Source organism: Zea mays, chromosome 2 (assembly GCF_902167145.1).
Source record: "Zea mays cultivar B73 chromosome 2, Zm-B73-REFERENCE-NAM-5.0, whole genome shotgun sequence".
In the NCBI taxonomy this organism is placed as follows: Eukaryota; Viridiplantae; Streptophyta; class Magnoliopsida; order Poales; family Poaceae; genus Zea; species Zea mays.
The window spans coordinates 820,810-838,699 of NC_050097.1; the positions used below are offsets into that span (position 1 = coordinate 820,810).

General features: G+C 41.6%; 1 long non-coding RNA gene and 1 pseudogene across 1 annotated transcript; one reads left to right on the forward strand and one right to left on the reverse strand.

Annotated features, from left to right (window-relative positions):
* The first annotated feature begins 11,986 nt into the window (after positions 1–11,986).
* On the forward strand, positions 11,987–14,464 carry LOC103645747 (uncharacterized). The gene is made up of 2 exons (XR_561786.3): positions 11,987–12,571; positions 14,164–14,464. It is a non-coding gene; the product is annotated as an uncharacterized lncRNA (long non-coding RNA).
* A 915-nt stretch (positions 14,465–15,379) lies between these two features.
* Positions 15,380–16,997, reverse strand: LOC103648324 (nuclear transcription factor Y subunit B-4-like; annotated as a pseudogene).
* Between the last annotated feature and the right edge of the window lie 893 nt (positions 16,998–17,890).

Consider the following 17,890-nt stretch of genomic DNA (forward strand, 5'->3'; position numbering starts at 1 on the left):
CATAAATGATGATTTGTTTGCCATTCATATATAGATATCATCATTCATTAAATACTTCCTTGTACTACTAATGCCTCTTTTCAAAGTGTTTTATCGACTAGTTTTAAAAGGAAAAAAGATAACAAAGAAGGAAGTCTCCACAAATGATGAAAATAAGAATACTAAGGTGACACCACCACAGATAGTAAGATCTACCAAATTGGTATAACAAATGGTACGTTCTATATGGTGGTAAGTATTCTTAGGCATAAGTTAATTCATTGCAAATTTGTCATGCCTTGACCATGATATGTAATGTACTCCTCATGAGACTCTTAACTGAATTGAAAGTGCATGTGGTAAGTCATTCAAATACTTGATGCACATATCTAGTGGGAGAACATTATTTATCTTGTGTCGTAGAGAATAAGTTTCCCTTGAGTAAGCTATACTAAGACAATCCAAAATGATAAATTTGTATCTCATTCATATGGATTGTAATCTTTGTTTTTTTAATAGCTACTCTTGATGCAGTTTAAAATTCCCTTATAGTTAAATCTAAAAGTGCATAAGAATCTTTTTTGTTGATATTCATCTCATACATATGCACTAACATGGATATGATTTTTAAATTGTAAAAGGTACAATTAGTGATCCATACTCTCTAAATTTTGGAAACCCATATTTTGATATCTTAGAAATCTACTTCAATCGGTATCCATATGCTTCACATTGAATTGGATCACTAAGTTGTAAATTACATGCATAACTTGTCTTTATGATATGAATGCTTGTGCGATTAACCTTAATAAGCTAGGTGCACCCAGGGTCAAGCTAGGTTCATCATCAAGAAGGCAACACAATGATGTATCAAGAAAAGGAGAAAAGGCTCATATTCTTAACTCTAGATTTTATCTATGTGATTAAATATTGACTTGAAACCATGTAAGATGGTTGTCAAGTATATGTGGGTGCCTACACAAAGATAAAGGTTACAATAAGGATTGTGTGGGTACTCAAGGCTCTTCCTACTAATCTCAAAGGACCCAATTCAAATTGGGTACCAAGATATGAAGCTTAAACTTGTTTTGCAGGATCACGCCTTCAATGGATCAAGTTGGGTGCTCGATAATGAATGTATAAATCATATTTGGAGATAGTAGCAAGGGTGGTAACAACTGAATCTCAAGTGCATATTATTTTCAAATCTTATCTCTTTTGTGACTTGTGTAGCCACTAAGGAAAAAGAAGCACTTGAGGATATACATCAGTTGTTGATTATGAAATAAAGGTCCAATTGGAAGATGAATGAATATTATCATATGGTCAACAATCCAAAATTATGTGACGTATTCTCTCTCTAGTTAATTTGGATTTGATTCTTCTATATTAGACACTCACCATAATATGGATTAAGTCGGCCCTTTATACTTCATTGAATAACCATGCATATATCCATGTCATTCAAAATATATTGTACATAAGGGCTCAAGGGAAATTTAGTCCATATTATGAGGTTTCTCTATTTTTAGCAACACGCTTGCCTTCCACATATAAAGGGTTGCTAAATAAGAAACTAGTGTTTGTGCTACTAATGTCATCTCTTGTGTTGAGTTTATCCATAGAAAATCTATGTTAAGATATGGTGCTTGTTTTAAATTGGATAAATCACAAGCTTAAAGGATACTATTCAACTAAAGTAGAAGAAGTTGATAAGAGGCCAAGGTATGAAAACTTACACTCCTTCAGTTGTTTTAGTATTCTATCCTTAGTGGGATGTACCATAGTATAGGTTAAATTCCTTGCAATATAAAATGTTCAATAGTGCATATAACTTTGACATCAACTATATGTGTGCACTAATTTAAAGGAATTTAGTCTATCCTTTTGGGTATTCAATAATGATGATTCATTTGCCATCCACATATAAGGATCATCATTTGTGAAACCCTCTCTTGTGTTTCTAATGCTCTCTTTTCTAAGTGTTTCAACAAGGTTCTCCCAAGTTCTTTGAAGATGAATTCAAAATCTACAAATATAAGAGTCTTGGTTGTTTCAATCATTGAGCTTCAATTGATCTCATATCAAGTATGATTGAATCAAGAAAAGATGAAGAAGTTCATGATCACTTGGTTGGATGAAATCGTAAAGAGAAAAGAGATCACAGTGATTCAAGAAGGGAGTTATATTTTTTTGTCAACCAAATAATGAAGATGTAGTGACATATTTATATGATATCCTTCATTATGAGGTTTTGAGGTTCATATTAGCATGCTTTACCCTTCAGGATTTCAATTGATATACTTTCAATTCTTAAACTTTCAATTGGTTTAATTTTCATCATCTATGTAAAGCATGTTATGTTAAACCAAGATATAGTGCAAACATCTCCTTTAACCTCGTATTGTTGATGTGCATAAGTGTACTTTGTGTACTCTTGCATGCACAAATTGAGGGAGAGTTTAGCCTATATCTTGTGAGACTAATGAATTCTTTCAAGTTCATGTTGTGTAGTCTCACACCTTGGAGAACATCAAATGAGGATGAATGGTTCCATAGAAATGAAGAATTTCTCTTGATTGTTTGAAGAGGATAAGTTTCTCTTTGAAATGTCAAGCCTATCAAAAGCTAAGATGGAAATTCATGATTATAATGGAGACCATGTGGCGTAGAACAAAGGTGTGTCACTCCATGAACTATTGTATTACAATTGTGTATCTAGGCTCTTACATGCTAGTGTGTGCATGTATATGCAATATCTTAAGTCACGCCATAAGGTTGCACTTGTGGTGACGATTAAAGAATCTCTAGATATTTGATTAATACCTCTTGCGGTGATGTCATAAGTTTGTCTTAAGTCATCTTAGTGAGGTATGAGTCAAACATGCTAACTTCTCAAGAATCTTGGCTTAAAATATTGCATATCATGTCTATTAGTATACCTTTTGGATTATGAGCAATTCCTTCAATTGGTACAATTTTACATTTTCGTACTTTATTTGTACCAAGGTTCAAATTGTAGGACTTAATCCCCTAGCCTCACAAGTCGAAGTGCATAAGTTAAACAAGTATTCATCACTTGTATGCACACATTTAAGGGGAGAATAGTCTATAATTTGAATCTTTGAGACTAACTTCGTTTTCAAGTCTATTATGTGTGTAGTCTCAAATTAGAAAGGAATTTTCGGGCGAAGACAATCGCTTCCACTGCAAATTTTTGATGGGTATCAAAGATTCTTTGCTCCAATAAATGTATCTTTTATACATTCATAAGAGAATGAGTTTCTCTTGTATATGCTACTCCAACGTCATCTAACATTGGTAAATATGTATCACATCCTTTTGGATTGCGAATGTCTAAAGTAGCATAGCTTATAAATTCTCCTGTCTAGCACTTAATTGATTAAATAGTGCACATGTTCCTTATGTTGCATGATTATATTCAGTTGATACTCCTTTTATGCTAATGGTACTTTAAATTGCAGATAAGTACTCTCAACTGGTATCAATTGAATTCATATATATGTGCGCACTAAAACTTGAGGAGGACTTAGTGTAATATGCAATTAGTGGTCTGCTTATCTAAAAAAATTGTATCAATTGTTGTTTTTCAATTGGTATTTTCATACATGATTACTAGTTGTATAATCCATACTTGTGCAATTTTCATGTTGCCTCTTGTTATGATAAGAAAATGCTAGGTGACATCTAGACTCGAGGTATCAAGATTTATCTTTCAATTAGTATGACAATATTCATTTGATATCTTGGACCTATGTCACAATTATGCCAACAAGAGCTTGCAAATGAATTCTAAATCCAACACAAGTTTGGAAACCCCTTGAAAAGGTAAAACGCAAAGGTACATCACTTGTGACACTTATCTATTACCTTTGTGCCATTTAAGGATCATTTTCATGATAGTGTGTTCACATCTCGCTTAATCATAATTTCTACCATTTATATTCTTTGTATCCTTTTTGGAGATTTATGACAAAGGGGGAGAAATTTTGCATTAAAGCTTACCTTTAGTATTATGTAACTAAGTGTTAGAATACTTTTAAGAAGGGGAGAAATAATTAACAAAAAAAGGGGAATCATAAGAAAAACATAAGATGTAGAAAGTTGATGAGTGCATACTATGTCATGAACATCACGTTTATTTTATGACACACTGCACCCCATGAATAGTATGATATAAGTTGTCTCCATACTTTGACCCAAATATGTGCTTTTGGCATTTGAGTACAAAAGTGTTATTTTTCTGAAATGCACATATTTAGGGGGAGGAAACTATATCATAGGATTCAAAATCTTATTAATCAAATCTTATGTAAGCTTTAAATGTGTTGTCATCAATCACCAAAAAGGGGGAGATTGAAAGTGCATTCATCCCTTTTGTGAGTTTTGGTGATTTGGATAACAACACATTTAAAGGTCTAACGAGTTTGCTAAGTGTTGAACAGGAAATTCAGTATGATGAACATACTTGAATAGTGTATAATGATCAGTGAACAAAGGTTCAACACGAGGTTAAATAACCAATGAGACAATGCAAATGGATATAATATGATCTCTACATTGGTTTGAATATATGGACAAGACATGAGAAATCACTATATACATATGATCAGAATAGAGAATGAAGTGATTAAGAAGATAGGTCAAGCCAAAGTGAATAAGATATGAGGAATCGTGAATTGGCTTGACCATATTACTATCAGTCCATATATGCTTCTATGAGAATCAAACTAGAGCTTGATTAATCTTAAGAGTTATATCTAGAAGACATTCAAGCAAGGTTCACAATATTGAAGAAATGATTCTCTCAATGGATGCTGAAAATGATGTGACTCAAGAATGGCTTGATAGGGTGAAGATAGCAAGGAAAGGGCTTCGAGGAACTAAGCGAAGGTGAAGGCCAAGCGACGGCTTGTGGACCGAGGTACCATGACTAAGGTGAAGAAGAGAGTACTTACACTAAGTCGATGAACTAATCAGCTATGAAGAGTTATAACATGTTGATGCATCAGCAAGGTGACTTGAAGCCATGATTTGAACTCATACATGGTGATATGGTACAAGTCACAGGGTTTGATTTATGTGTGCTTCAAAAGGTGAGACAAAGACGTTTGTGATCCTTATGAAGCAACGCCATGGAGAAATCACACATGAGATGCCAATGACTCAAGGAGTTTACTTAACTAATTTTATTTAATTTGAGTATAGGAATCGTCGTACTATAAAGGGGGATCCAAAAGGAAGGTTGGTGTTTTGCCAAAGCTCAAGCCTCTATATTCAAAAGCTATTTTTTGAAAACCAAAAATCTCTTTCAAATTCTATGGTTGACCGTGGTTAGGTTTGAGAAACCTAGAGTGTTCTTGTTGAAAAGCAGCTGAACTTCTTAAACTGCAGCTGAGCTTTTCAGCTGAGCTGAGCTTCTTCAGCTATAGCTGAGCTTTTCAGCTGAGCTGAACTTCAGCTGAGTTGAGCTTTCTCAACTCCAGCTGAACTTCAACTGGGGTCCAGGCAGGTTCAACTGGGGTTCAGGGCAGGTTCAACCGGTGTCCAGGGAAAGTTCAGCCGGGGTATTTTCCTCGGACCTCACTGGTCAAAACCGGTTGAACCGGTCCTAGGGGAGGTTCAACCGGTGTCAGGGTCACCTGACCGGTCTGACCTCCTGACTGGCAGACTGACTGCCAGTCTGACCCCGAGGCGGTTGAACCGGTGTCAGGACCTGTTTTTGCAGTCTGACCTGCAGTCTGCCAGTCAGACTGGCAGACTATCTGTCAGCCTGCCCTAGGCGGTTGAACCGGTCTTAGGGGCGGTTCAACCGGTCTTGGTCAACTTGACCAGTATGCAGGTCAGTCTGCCAGTCAGTCTGACAGTCAGACTGGCAGACAGTCTGCCTGACCTGCTAGGGGCGGTTCAACCGCCCTATGGGGCGGTTCAACCGCCCTATGGGGCGGTTCAACCGGTCTCAGACAGAAAAATCTGCCCAACGACTAGTTTTGAGCTCCACCTATATATACTCACTCCTACCTCTCTCCCCACACAGAAGAGCACGACCCAAACTCCATTTCTAACTTGAAGAACACCTCCCACTCTCTCTCACACATCTCTTGCCTCTCCCATTTCAAATCTTTGGAGAGAAATCTTTGAGTGAGTTTGAGAGCTGCAGTTTTTGTGCTTCATCTCCAAATCTCTCTTGCTTTTCTTCATTCGAGCTTTGGTACTACATCGAGTTCTTTGTGGATTCATTACTCTTGGAGCTTCTAGCTCCTAGACGACTAGGTGTCTCTTGTGAGTCTCCAAATCTTGTGGAAGACCACAAGAAAGTTTGTATTACCCGCTCGTTTAAGCAAAGATTAGTGTGTGAGCTTGACCTTTGTGGTCGGCAAAGGGAGGATTAGGGTTGAAAGAGACCCAGCTCTTTGTGGGTGCCTCAACGAGGAAGTAGGGCACCTTGGTGGTGTGACCGAACCTCGGGATAAATCTTGTGTCTCTTGTGTTCTTGTTCATTGTGCTTATTCGTGTTCTTCGTTCTCTCACCATTCTGTGAAAGATTTGTTTATATCTTTTTGGTGTGTGGATTTTGAGAAGTGCCCTTCTCAGATCTACTACTTTGAACCCTGTGGATCATTTAGAACATCTCATTTCCAAAATTAACCGGGTGAATTTCGAGATCAATTCAGTTTTACCTAGTTTGCTTCTAGTTTTTGTTGAAAAAGTTTTAACTTGCCTATTCACCCCCCTCTAGGCAACTTTCAAGTGGGTATTCCGCAACAAACAAGATGAGCATGGTTTGGTGACTAGGAACAAAGCCCGACTTGTTGCAAAAGGTTATTCACAAGTCGAAGGTTTAGATTTTGATGAAACCTATGCACCCGTAGCTAGTGTTGAGCCAATTCGTATATTACTTGCCTATGCTACTCACCGTGGCTTTAAGTTGTATCAAATGGACGTGAAGATTGCCTTCCTCAATGGCCCTATCAAGGAAGAGGTATATGTCGAGCAACCTCCCGGCTTTGAAGATAGTGAGTACCTAACCATGTGTATAAGCTCTCAAAGGCGCTTTATGGGCTCAAGCAAGCCCCAAGAGCATGGTATGAATGCCTGAGAGACTTTCTTATCACTAATGGCTTCAAAGTTGGAAAAGCTGACCCTACTCTCTTCACTAAAACTATTGCTAAAGACTTGTTTATATGCCAAATTTATGTTTATGATATAATATTTGGGTCTACTAACAAGTCAACTTGTGAAGAATTTAGTAGGATTATGATACAGAAATTTGAGATGTCTATGATGGGGGAGTTGAAGTATTTTCTTGGATTCCAAATCAAGCAACTCCAAGAGGGAACCTTCATCAGCCAAACTAAATACATTCAAGACATCCTTAAAAAGTTTGGAATGAAGAATGCTAAACCCATCAAGACTCCCATGGGAACAAATGGACATCTCGACCTCGACATGAGAGGTAAATCCGTAGATCAAAAGGTATACCGGTCGATGTGCTTCACGACCGGACATTATGCTTTCAGTATGCATGTGTGCAAGGTTCCAGGCAAATCCTAAGGAAGTTCAACTTAGGGCCATGAAAAGAATCACGAGATACTTAGTTTACACTCCTAAGTTTGGGCTTTGGTACCCCAAGGGATCTACCTTTGATTTAGTTGGGTATTCCGATGTCGATTATGCTGGATGTAAAATAGACAGGAAGAGCATATCAGGGGCTTGTTAGTTTCTAGGGAGATCCCTGGTGTCTTGGGCTTCAAAGAAATAAAACTCAGTAGCTCTTTCCACCGCCGAAGCCGAGTACATTGCCGCAGGTCATTGTTGTGCGCAATTACTTTGGATGAGGCAAACCCTTAGGGACTATGGCTAAAAATTGAGCAAAGTCCCTCTCCTATGTGATAATGAGAGTGCAATCCGCATGGCGGATAATCCCGTTGAACACAGCCGCACTAAGCACATAGACATCCGGTATCACTTTTTGAGAGATCACCAACAAAAGAGGATATCGAAATTGCTTATGTTAGCACCCACAACCAATTAGCCGATATCTTTACCAAGCCACTAGATGAAAAGACCTTTATCAAAGTTAGGAATGAGCTAAACATCTTAGATTCTCGGAACTTTGATTGAAACATTGCACACATAGCTAATTTATATACCTTTGATCATGTCTCTTTCATTTGGTACAGATGCATATTTCTTATTCTTCTTGTGCCAAAGCTAAGACTAATGTGCTCTCAAGTGTATTTCTATGATTAGTCTTAAATTGAAAGGGAAATGGAGTATTCGGCAAAGACAAGGCTTCCACTCCAACTCTGACGGTATCATTTATCCTTTTCCATTACTCGGGAAACTCTCAATTGGTATAACCCTTCACTCATATTTCTTTTACCAATAGGGGAGAAAGTATTAGGCCCCAAAGGGGGAGAATTGTAAAGGGCTCTCAAGTTCTCCATTTTTGGCGATTAATGCCAAAGGGGGAGAAAGTATTAAGCCCAAAACAAAAGGACCGCACCACCATTTTAAAATTTTCAAAACCCAAAGGAATAAATTATTTCAATCGATATTTGAGTTGATTTTCAATTGGTATCTTATTTGTTTTCAAAATCTCAAGATATTATAAAAATTTCAATTGGTATAACTTCAGTTGGTATTTGTTTCAAAAAGGGAAATTATTTCAAAACCCTCTTGAAAACTAAGAGGAGAATCTCTTCAGGGGGAGCTTTCATTTAGTCAAAGGAAAAACATTTGAAACAGGGGAGGAATTTCAAATCTTAAGAATGCTTCTTGAAATCATATTCTTATACCTTTGGCTATTTGCATAAGAATTTGAAAAGGTTTTTCCAAAATATTTGCAAAAACAAGCAAGTGGTGCAAATGTGGTCCAAAATGTTAAATAGAAGAAAGCAATCACATTTATTCTTAGCATTTGTTTAAAGTCTTTTAATTGGTTTAAATCTAAGTAACCTATGCACATCTATCATAATTGCAAACTAGTTACATATTTACACTTTATAATTGCTTTGGTTTTTATTGGCATCAATCACTAAAAAGGGGGGATTGAAAGGGAAATGGGCTTAATCATTTCCTATAATCGATTTTGGTGGTTGACGTCCATCACAAACCACTTGGACTAATTAGCTTGCCAAGATGTTATTTATCTCAGGTGCATAAGGTTCAACACAAACCAAGAAAGAAATTCAGTTGGAGACTCAAATAAATTTGGAGCAAAGGACTTGAGAGTGTGCTGCCTTTGGCACACCGGACAGTGTCCGGTGCACCAGGCCGAGCAGCGCTCGAACAGCTCACTCTCGGGTTTCTCCAGGGCATGCTCCGCTATAATTCACCGGACTGTTCGGTGAGCCAACAGAGCAACGGTAACCTAGCGCCAACGGTCGTCTGCCAAAAGTGAATAGTGGTGAACAGTGCACGGTAGAGCTCGGAGCAGAGAAGTCAGAGTACACCGGACATGTCCGGTGTGGCACCGGATTGTCCGGTGCAGCTACATGACAAGGGTTCCAACGGTCGACCGCTCCAAACCCCAACGGGCGCCACCGAACTGTTCAGTGTGCCCATCGCCAGCAAAAACAACCAACTACTAGGAAGTGGTTGGAGGCTATAAATATCCCCAACCACCTCCTTCAATGGCATCCAAGTTTTCTAAACTCCATATTCATTGCAAGAGCAAAGCCAAACACTCCAAGACACATTCAAAGCATTCAATCCACTCCAAGCTCCCAAAATCAACTCTAGTGCTTAAAGACTTGTGAGAGGATTATTTGTGTTCTTTTGTTGCTCTTGTGGCTTGGATTGCTTTCTCCTCCTCTATTCTTATTCTCATAAGGGCTTTGTAAAGCTAGCAAGAGATACCTAAGTGTGTGGTGATCCTTGCGGGTTTTTAGTGACCAAAGTGATTAAGGAGAAAGCCCATCCAGTCTAAGTGACCGTTTGAGAGAGGGAAATAGCTGAAATAGACGAGGCCTTTGTGGCCTCCTCAACTGGGACTAGGTTCTTTGGAACCGAACCTCGGTAAAACAAATCACCGTGTTCACTTGTGTTAATTTCCATTTGATTTGTTTTCTCTCTTCTAGAAGTTCCCTTGCTCATATAAATTTGAGTTGGCTCCCAAAGTTATCTGCATTGATTGAGGAACTCTAAGCAAGGAGAACTATCTTCCGCTCACCGATTTAATTCTAACGCTAACCCCGGCCTTAGTGCGAGTTTAAGTTTATAAATTTCAGGTTTCGCCTATTCACCCCCTCTAGGCGACTTTCAGCCGTCTAAGCCCGAGGGCTCGTTCCTCTGTCCGAGACCGGTCCGCTGTGGGCCTAAACGGGCCAGGCCAGCCCGGTAAGCACGGAAAAAGCGGGCCAAAAACGGGCTAAACGGGTCGGTAAGCACGATTTAGTGCAAAAAGTGGGCTTGACGGGCTTAGAGGTAAACGGGCCGTGCCGGGCTAGCCCACCGTGCTTAGTTTCCTATCCGAGCCCGGCCCGCTTATTCGTGCCGGGCCGACCCAAACCCGTATAAAAGCGGGTCGGATTGGGCTCGTACCGGCCAAAAAAACGTTCTTCGAACCGGGCTTTCGTGCTTTATGTACATCAGTAGTCGTGACATGCTGAGCCACGGGGTACGGGCCACGAGCAAGGCCTAGGTATGGCCCACTAGGTTAATAACTGTGACGGGCCGGCTCACGGCCCAACGGACCTATAACAGTTCATGCTGTTTAAATTGCAAAGATAAGCTTAAAATATGCATATATGAGGGTTTAAAGCGTAGTTGTTAGATCTAAGCATATATTTACATCCACATAACCAACAAAATAAACATGTTTTTATGTTGTATACTCTATATTAAAGTATAATATAGGTAATTGTATAGAAAAAAAATAAAACTAGACCGTGTCGGGCCTAGCACGTCGTGCCGCGCCTTAGGCCCAGGCACGGATCGGTAACCGGGCGGGGCCGACACGAGTCTGCTTCGCTACGTGTCATGCCGGGACTAGGACAAGCCAAACCCGTGCCGCGTTTTAGGTTACCCGGCAAGCTCGATCCGCCTAGACATGTATACGTAAGAATCACTCCAGGGAGACACTTAAAACAAACCATTTTCCCACTGCAGTTGATTTTCACGAATCTCTCGCACCAAACGAGGACAAGAGCATCTCACTAAGATGATACTCAACCATCCCACGAACTCAGGGTTATCTAGGTGACGATAATCACCGAAAGTAATAGGAGTGTAGCCGACCCAACTCATCAAACTAATACCATAACATGCATGAACTCTACTCAATATGCTATGAGTGCTCCAATCTAGTTTAGCCATGCTAGAATGACGGGCGAGACAAAACAGGTCCGATTTGGGAAAAAATATTTTAAAAACATGTTGAAAAAAAGTTAAAAGAAATCCTATCAGCCGGCCAGTCCGTTCGTCCCATACTCCAAGCGGCGGGCGGCCGACGCCTGAATAGGATCGTCTGATCGTATGACAGCCGCAACTGTGCCGGCCGGGGCTGCAAACAAAATTAACCAGAGTTTGACTCGGTTTCTTTGGTGTCCTTTTTCTGGTGGTCAATACTGCAACCTCTAGCTAGCTCCGATCCTCTCAAATACTTCGACTCCTAAGATCAATGGGCACTCGACAATCCACAAGTATTATATGGCTCCTGCATATATTCATGTTTCTTTCAGCATCAATCCTGACTTGCACTCGTTAGAAGTTAGAAACTAAAACAAACATCTTGCTTTTAAAAAGCTAGTTTCAAAGAAAACAAACTAAACGCTAAAAATAGCATGTCCTCAGGAGCTTTTATGTCTCCTGGTCCTGGCACTTTTTTTAGAATATTAAATTTTACGAAAAAGTCAATAATTGTTTTTAGAATTCCGTCAGAAAACCAGCTTTTAAGCCGAAAGCTCAAACACTACAGTACAGCTCAGATGAATGAACCCGCCGGAGCTCTTTTAGATCCAGTAGTCTGTGTCCTTTTCTTTTGACACTAAAATGGTGCATATTTATTCTCAGATTCACTGAATTGGTGAAGAAATCCAATTTTAGGGTTACTTTGTGTCTTTTTCTTTTCTATCTATATTTTACAACGGTCACCCAAACAAATGTGTCCAGAACTATCGACCATCGAGTAGAGCGCATCGTGGTAGGCTCCCCTTATAGTCGCACACAATTGCCCGGGGTGAGAACGTTGGGGAAGTCCTTGTCAACGGCGGTGCCGATGATAGTGGTGACCTAACGGTGTCGTCGTAGGAACTGGAGTTGCCGGTGGAGCATACGACGGAGACGCCATAGATAACGACGTGGAGGGAGCCGAGCGTGACGGGCTCCTGGAAGAGGATTTAGTGTCGTCCACGAGGGGCACGTCTTGGCCGAGAGAGACGGAGATGACGTCGACGCCGTCCGTCATGGATGGCAGCTAGCAGCCAACCTTGTAGGCGACGACGCATGCCCACAGCATGCCGCCCTTGGCAAAGCTGCCGACGGCGATGGAGAGCATGTGGGTGCCGCGTGGTCCTTGGTGTTGCGCATCCAGTTGCCGTCCATCACATCCGAGTTGCTGAGCAGAGTATGTCCCTAACTCCCTGTTGAATAACCTTGCGTTGATGAGCTTGTTGTAGTCGGCGACGTCGTGTGTTGGAGGGAGTTCTGCCAGGAGCCTTTCCAGTGGGCTGACATCTGGGCGTCGTCGTCCCTCCCGTCCATGGCCCCCGACGTGCTCACCCCGGGCCCGAAGCGTCAAGCTCGCGACAGCCACACATTGCCCTCACCACAAAAAGGTCACACTTGGCCTCCGCGCCGTCCTCACGCTCCATCCCTACATGGCCGGCCGGCTTTCCTCGCCTGCCTCGGCTTCCCTACCCCCCGATGATCTCGCCTCGGCCATGGACACGACGCCTCCTGGCGCGCTCGCCCCGGCCCTAACTGCCGTGCGCTGTCCTCACCGAGATCACGCTCTCCCTCCCCGCCGACCTTGCGCTCTGTCCCACTATGGCCGCGTGGGAGCTCGGGCCGCCACACCCCCGGACAGCTTCGTAGCTAGGGCGCCCTTCCAATTTTTATGTCGGCAGGCCAGTCTTGTCAAGAAACCGAGCTCCGATTAATCAACAAGGACAAGTGGCATGGAGAGACCAGGTCATCAGGTAGTTAGCTCCGGCAAGGGGCTAGTACCTACACGGTCTCCGGTCACTTTCACTCGCTTTCTGCCGACGAGCAAACCGAACCGATGGCCGATAGCCGATGGACGACCAAGACGACCGCGACGCAGAAAAGTAGAGCGAGGCAGGAGCGTCAGAGCGTGGATGCGGTCATCACTCCACTCGACTCGGGGCCTGCTGAGTGTGCTATGACTTCTCCTTACTATTCCTCCAGTCCCTAGTAGAGTAGTAGTAGAACAACCCGTTCGTGCGTGGTTGGTGAGCAACTTGAACGGCGACGCCATGCCCATACACAATACAAGGATGCATATATGCATGCGCAAATTAGGTTTTGGGAAGATATAAGGTGTGGCATTCAAAGACTTATATCCTAACCTATACGCTATAGTCAAAAAAGAAGAAAGTTTCGGATGTCTTTAGAACTAGAGTGCTAAATGTGGCTTTTTGAAGATCTTTGGTCAGTAATAATTTAGTGGCTTGTCTGCAAATTATAGCCACAATTATAAATACTGAACTAACTGATCAGAGAGACACATTCGAGCGGTCTTTACACCAGCATGGGCGGTTCACGGTTCGTTCAATATATCGAGCTCTCATAATGTGTATGTTGCACATAGAAGTCACTCTTTATGGAAACTTAGGATTCCTCTAAAGATAAAGGTTTTTATGTGGAATCTAATCAATAGCATAGCTCTTACCAAAGACAACCTAGCAAAAAGCAATGGAAAGAGAGTTTAAAATGTGTTGGATGTATTTTAGATGAATCCACCAACACCTTTTCTTCGATTGCTATATTGCTAGGTGTGTATAGTGGTGAGTTCAAGTTTCCTTTAATATCTTACCACCTAAAAGCATTCATCATATGTTTGGAATGTGGATGGAAGGGGTAGAAGGGAACCTTAGAAACAAGATTTGGTTCGGAACTTGTGCCTTTTGTTGCGCAATTTGGTTAAGTAGAAATGATGTTATTTTTAACAATGCAAAAGTGCCTACTCCATTGCAGGTAATTTTCAGAGGAACGTACTGGATGAGGCAGTGGACAATACTACTAAAGGGAGAAGATGAACCACAAGTAAAACTGGGACGTCGTCTACTTAAAACGACCATGATGCAGTTTTTCGCTTCCAATGGATAGAACTTTTTCAGTAGGCTAGACTGTGTTTTGTCTTCGCCTTAGATTTTCAGTTGTTTATGCTGTTGAGAGAACCTTTCTTAATCTTTGTATGTTGGACATCTTCATGCATATTTACATGCAGCTGCCTTTCCTAAAAAAATATATGCATGCGCCCAAAGTTTTAACTGTATGCCAAAGTTTTTACTGTCAACTTGTAGCATGCATTACTAACTCTTCACCTCAGTGTTAGTGTGCCCAAGACTTGATTAGGCTACTGGCAAGGTAGTGCTTGTAATGTTTCTATCCACATACACCCATTGCAGTGGGGCTTCCAGCTATATATGCATCAAATCAATAAATAGATTGTTCATCATTAATGTTGTCCTCCACGAAAAAGCTGTCAATAATTTCACACGCGGCTAATCATCAATAATTATGCATATCATCCAACAGAGGATAAACTAACACATACATATGGTGGTTGTGCATTATGGTCTAACTAGGTATGTGCCTGTGCGTTGCGACGGCGTATAAATTATACGATATTGGATAAAATGTTAGAGTACAACGATTACATAAAAATAAAGTATATGGATTCATACAGTCACCACATGACTTCAAGAAGATCAAAGGCCCACAACACTTGTTGCTACTACTAACACATTTTTCCATTTCTAGCAGGCAGCATGGACATACCCCACAAGTAAAAAATCTGGAAGCCTACACTCTGCAACTATGAAAAGGAACAAACAAAAAGGATGTGGGGTTCACCACATTTCTTCTCCTAGACGAGACCAAGGGCCTATCATCAGATCCCTGCCTTTCTAAGGGCGTCATTGGTGTCAAAAGCATTGGTCAGCGGTCATGACCTCCACGATGTCGACTATCTGTTCAAAAACCTCTTTGTCATGTACCAACCAATCTATCATTGGTGAGTGGTGCCTGGTGTAGCTGACTGATTGTAAACCACAAAAGGAAATCATAAGGTATTCCTGCCACTAACACAGAGTAATAGATACTAGACTACACACAAAAAATAAGTAAAATGATGCATTTGCAACAATGCATGTAGCCATTTTTTCCACTATGGCCGGGTTGATTTTCATTACTGGAAAGCAACGAAATTACAATAGTTTTCAGACACCTGATAAATTAAGACCCAAAAAACTATTATTGCTATCCAAACTAAGCACACTGGCCTCAAACCAGAAAAGCAACCCGAGCAGTAGACAACTACTTCCCAAAACAAAAAAACAAGGTTCTAGATCCATGCAGGTGAGCAAAACATAGTAACATGCCCAAATCGAAGCATTGTGTACCTACCCCTTTTAAATGGTCATGACTACTAAATCTAGAAGCCATATGCAATCACCAATTGACAATAGAAGCATCACGTAACAAGAAGAAAGTGGCTATGTGCCTCGCCTTAAGTTTCTTTCTTAAGCTCACCAGATGATTCTAGTTTGTAAAAACAGTTGCTAATAATCAGGTTTCTAAAAATTAACATTTCTCGTCTTGGTGCCGTACCAGATGCTGTGCAATAGAAGAACCATCAAATAGATATGTGCCGATTAGGTATAATACACAAGGAATACTAATGTGAGTCAAGAAAGCTTCTTCATGCAACTAACTAATATCCTATGCCTCGTCATGACAAGTGCTGAGGCATGTGGAGAACCCAGTTATGCTATTAGGACATGAAGCACTACCCTAACTAAAATAAAAGATGCATAAATAAAGCGACGTACATTTTACAAAGATGAGATGTGAAGTAACAGATTAGAAAGAGGGTTATTTGGTGGCAGCTTTGCAACCAGAAAGTAAATATTACCGATGATCCAAGTTCACCAATGAGTAACATCTATTTCTTTCCATTCTGATCAGAAGACTTTGAACCCTTTATGTCACCCTAAAAGATGTTGGGAAAAAAGTGCATAATTCAGTCAATCATGGTACATAAAGACAATAGATGACCAACACAGAACGATATGCAAAGATTACCTTTGTCTTCAATGCCATCAATCAAGGATAATAAACATTCAATATTCGTTGTCCATTGTGAAGATAAAAAACAACCCATCATCATAGGAGAAAAATGATTCTGAAGGAAACAACTCAATACTATGGCAAATGATAACTCTGAAACATAAATTTTTATGTTCCAAATAAGACAATGCTTTAGAATGACATAAATCCAAATTTGTCTCCTAAACGCGCACATATTGTGCCTTGGCAGTTGAACAAAAGATATAATGAACGAATATATACCCAATAAACAGGATTAGAGGAGGATAACTGGAATGATACCTCCTGGTAATTGTTGAGGTAGATCTTGAGGGGCTCAACGTATTCCTCAAAGCCGAGCGTACCCAAGGACCAAATGATGTCGTCGTCGTTGATGGTCTTTCGCCTCTCCTTGACGCACTTATCACTCGCCCTGCAGAGATGAATGGACAGCGAGTCGGCATGCGAGGCCAAGGGGTGGGAGCATCAGAGTTTGAGACAATTGGAAGCCGGACGAGGAGAGAAGGGAAGGGGACTTACTCGCTGGTGATGAAGCTGATGAACTCGGAGACACACTCCTGGATGGACTCCCTGGCATCCCTAGCGATCTTTCCGTTCTCCGTCACCGCGCGGCGCATGATGCGCCCGATGTTGGCGACAGGCAGGAATCGGTCCTACTCCTTGCCCCCGCCGCCGGCATTGGCCTCCACTTCCGACATGCCGAGACCCTGGACGCCGCCATGGTGGCGCCGGCCGTGAGACGAGATCGGCACCCAGACGACGACACGAGAGCGATTGAGCGAGCGTGCGAGCGAGGCGGAAAGGGGCTCGGGTGTTTGGTCGGTCGGTAGTGCTGCAGTGGCTTTACCTGTTGGTGGCGGTGATCGATGGCGGCAGATGCCGAGATGCATGGGAAGGAAGGGTGCCGTCGTGTGTCACCTTACTCAAGATGACCAGGATTGAAGGCCTCAGCACATGGAGCTTCATCAAGAGAGCTCATTCAACGACGATGAATGGTACGATGACTTTCATCATGGTAACTTTACTTTTGATGATGCCTCTCCCCTAGCAGCAGAACTACAGGCTATCCCATGGCCATAATCCTACAAGGCACCCCAGTTGCCCATGTTCGATGGGCACTCGGGCCAAAAGCAATTCTTGATGAGCTATGAGGCAATAATATCCTCATATGGAGGCAACACCGCTGTCATGGCAAAGTCCTTCGTCATGGCAGTCTGAAGTGTGGCCCAGACATGGTACTCCTCTCTTCGGCCAGGAACAATTACATCATGGCAGAAGCTCAAGGACATACTGGTCACTAGCTTCCAAGGTTTCCAGACGAAGCCGGTTACTGCTCAGGCATTGTTTCAATGCACACCAGACCAGGAGGAATACCTTCAGGCGTATGTCCGAAGGTTCCTACGACTAAGAGCACAAGCACCCACAGTGCCCAATGAAATTGTCGTTGAGGCCATGATCAAGGGACTTAGGCCAGGACCTACAACTCAATATTTTGCTAGGAAGCCTCCGCAAACCTTGGAAAAGCTGCTTCAGAAGATGGATGAGTACATCCGGGCTGATAATAATTTTCGCCAAAGAAGGGAGGAGGCCT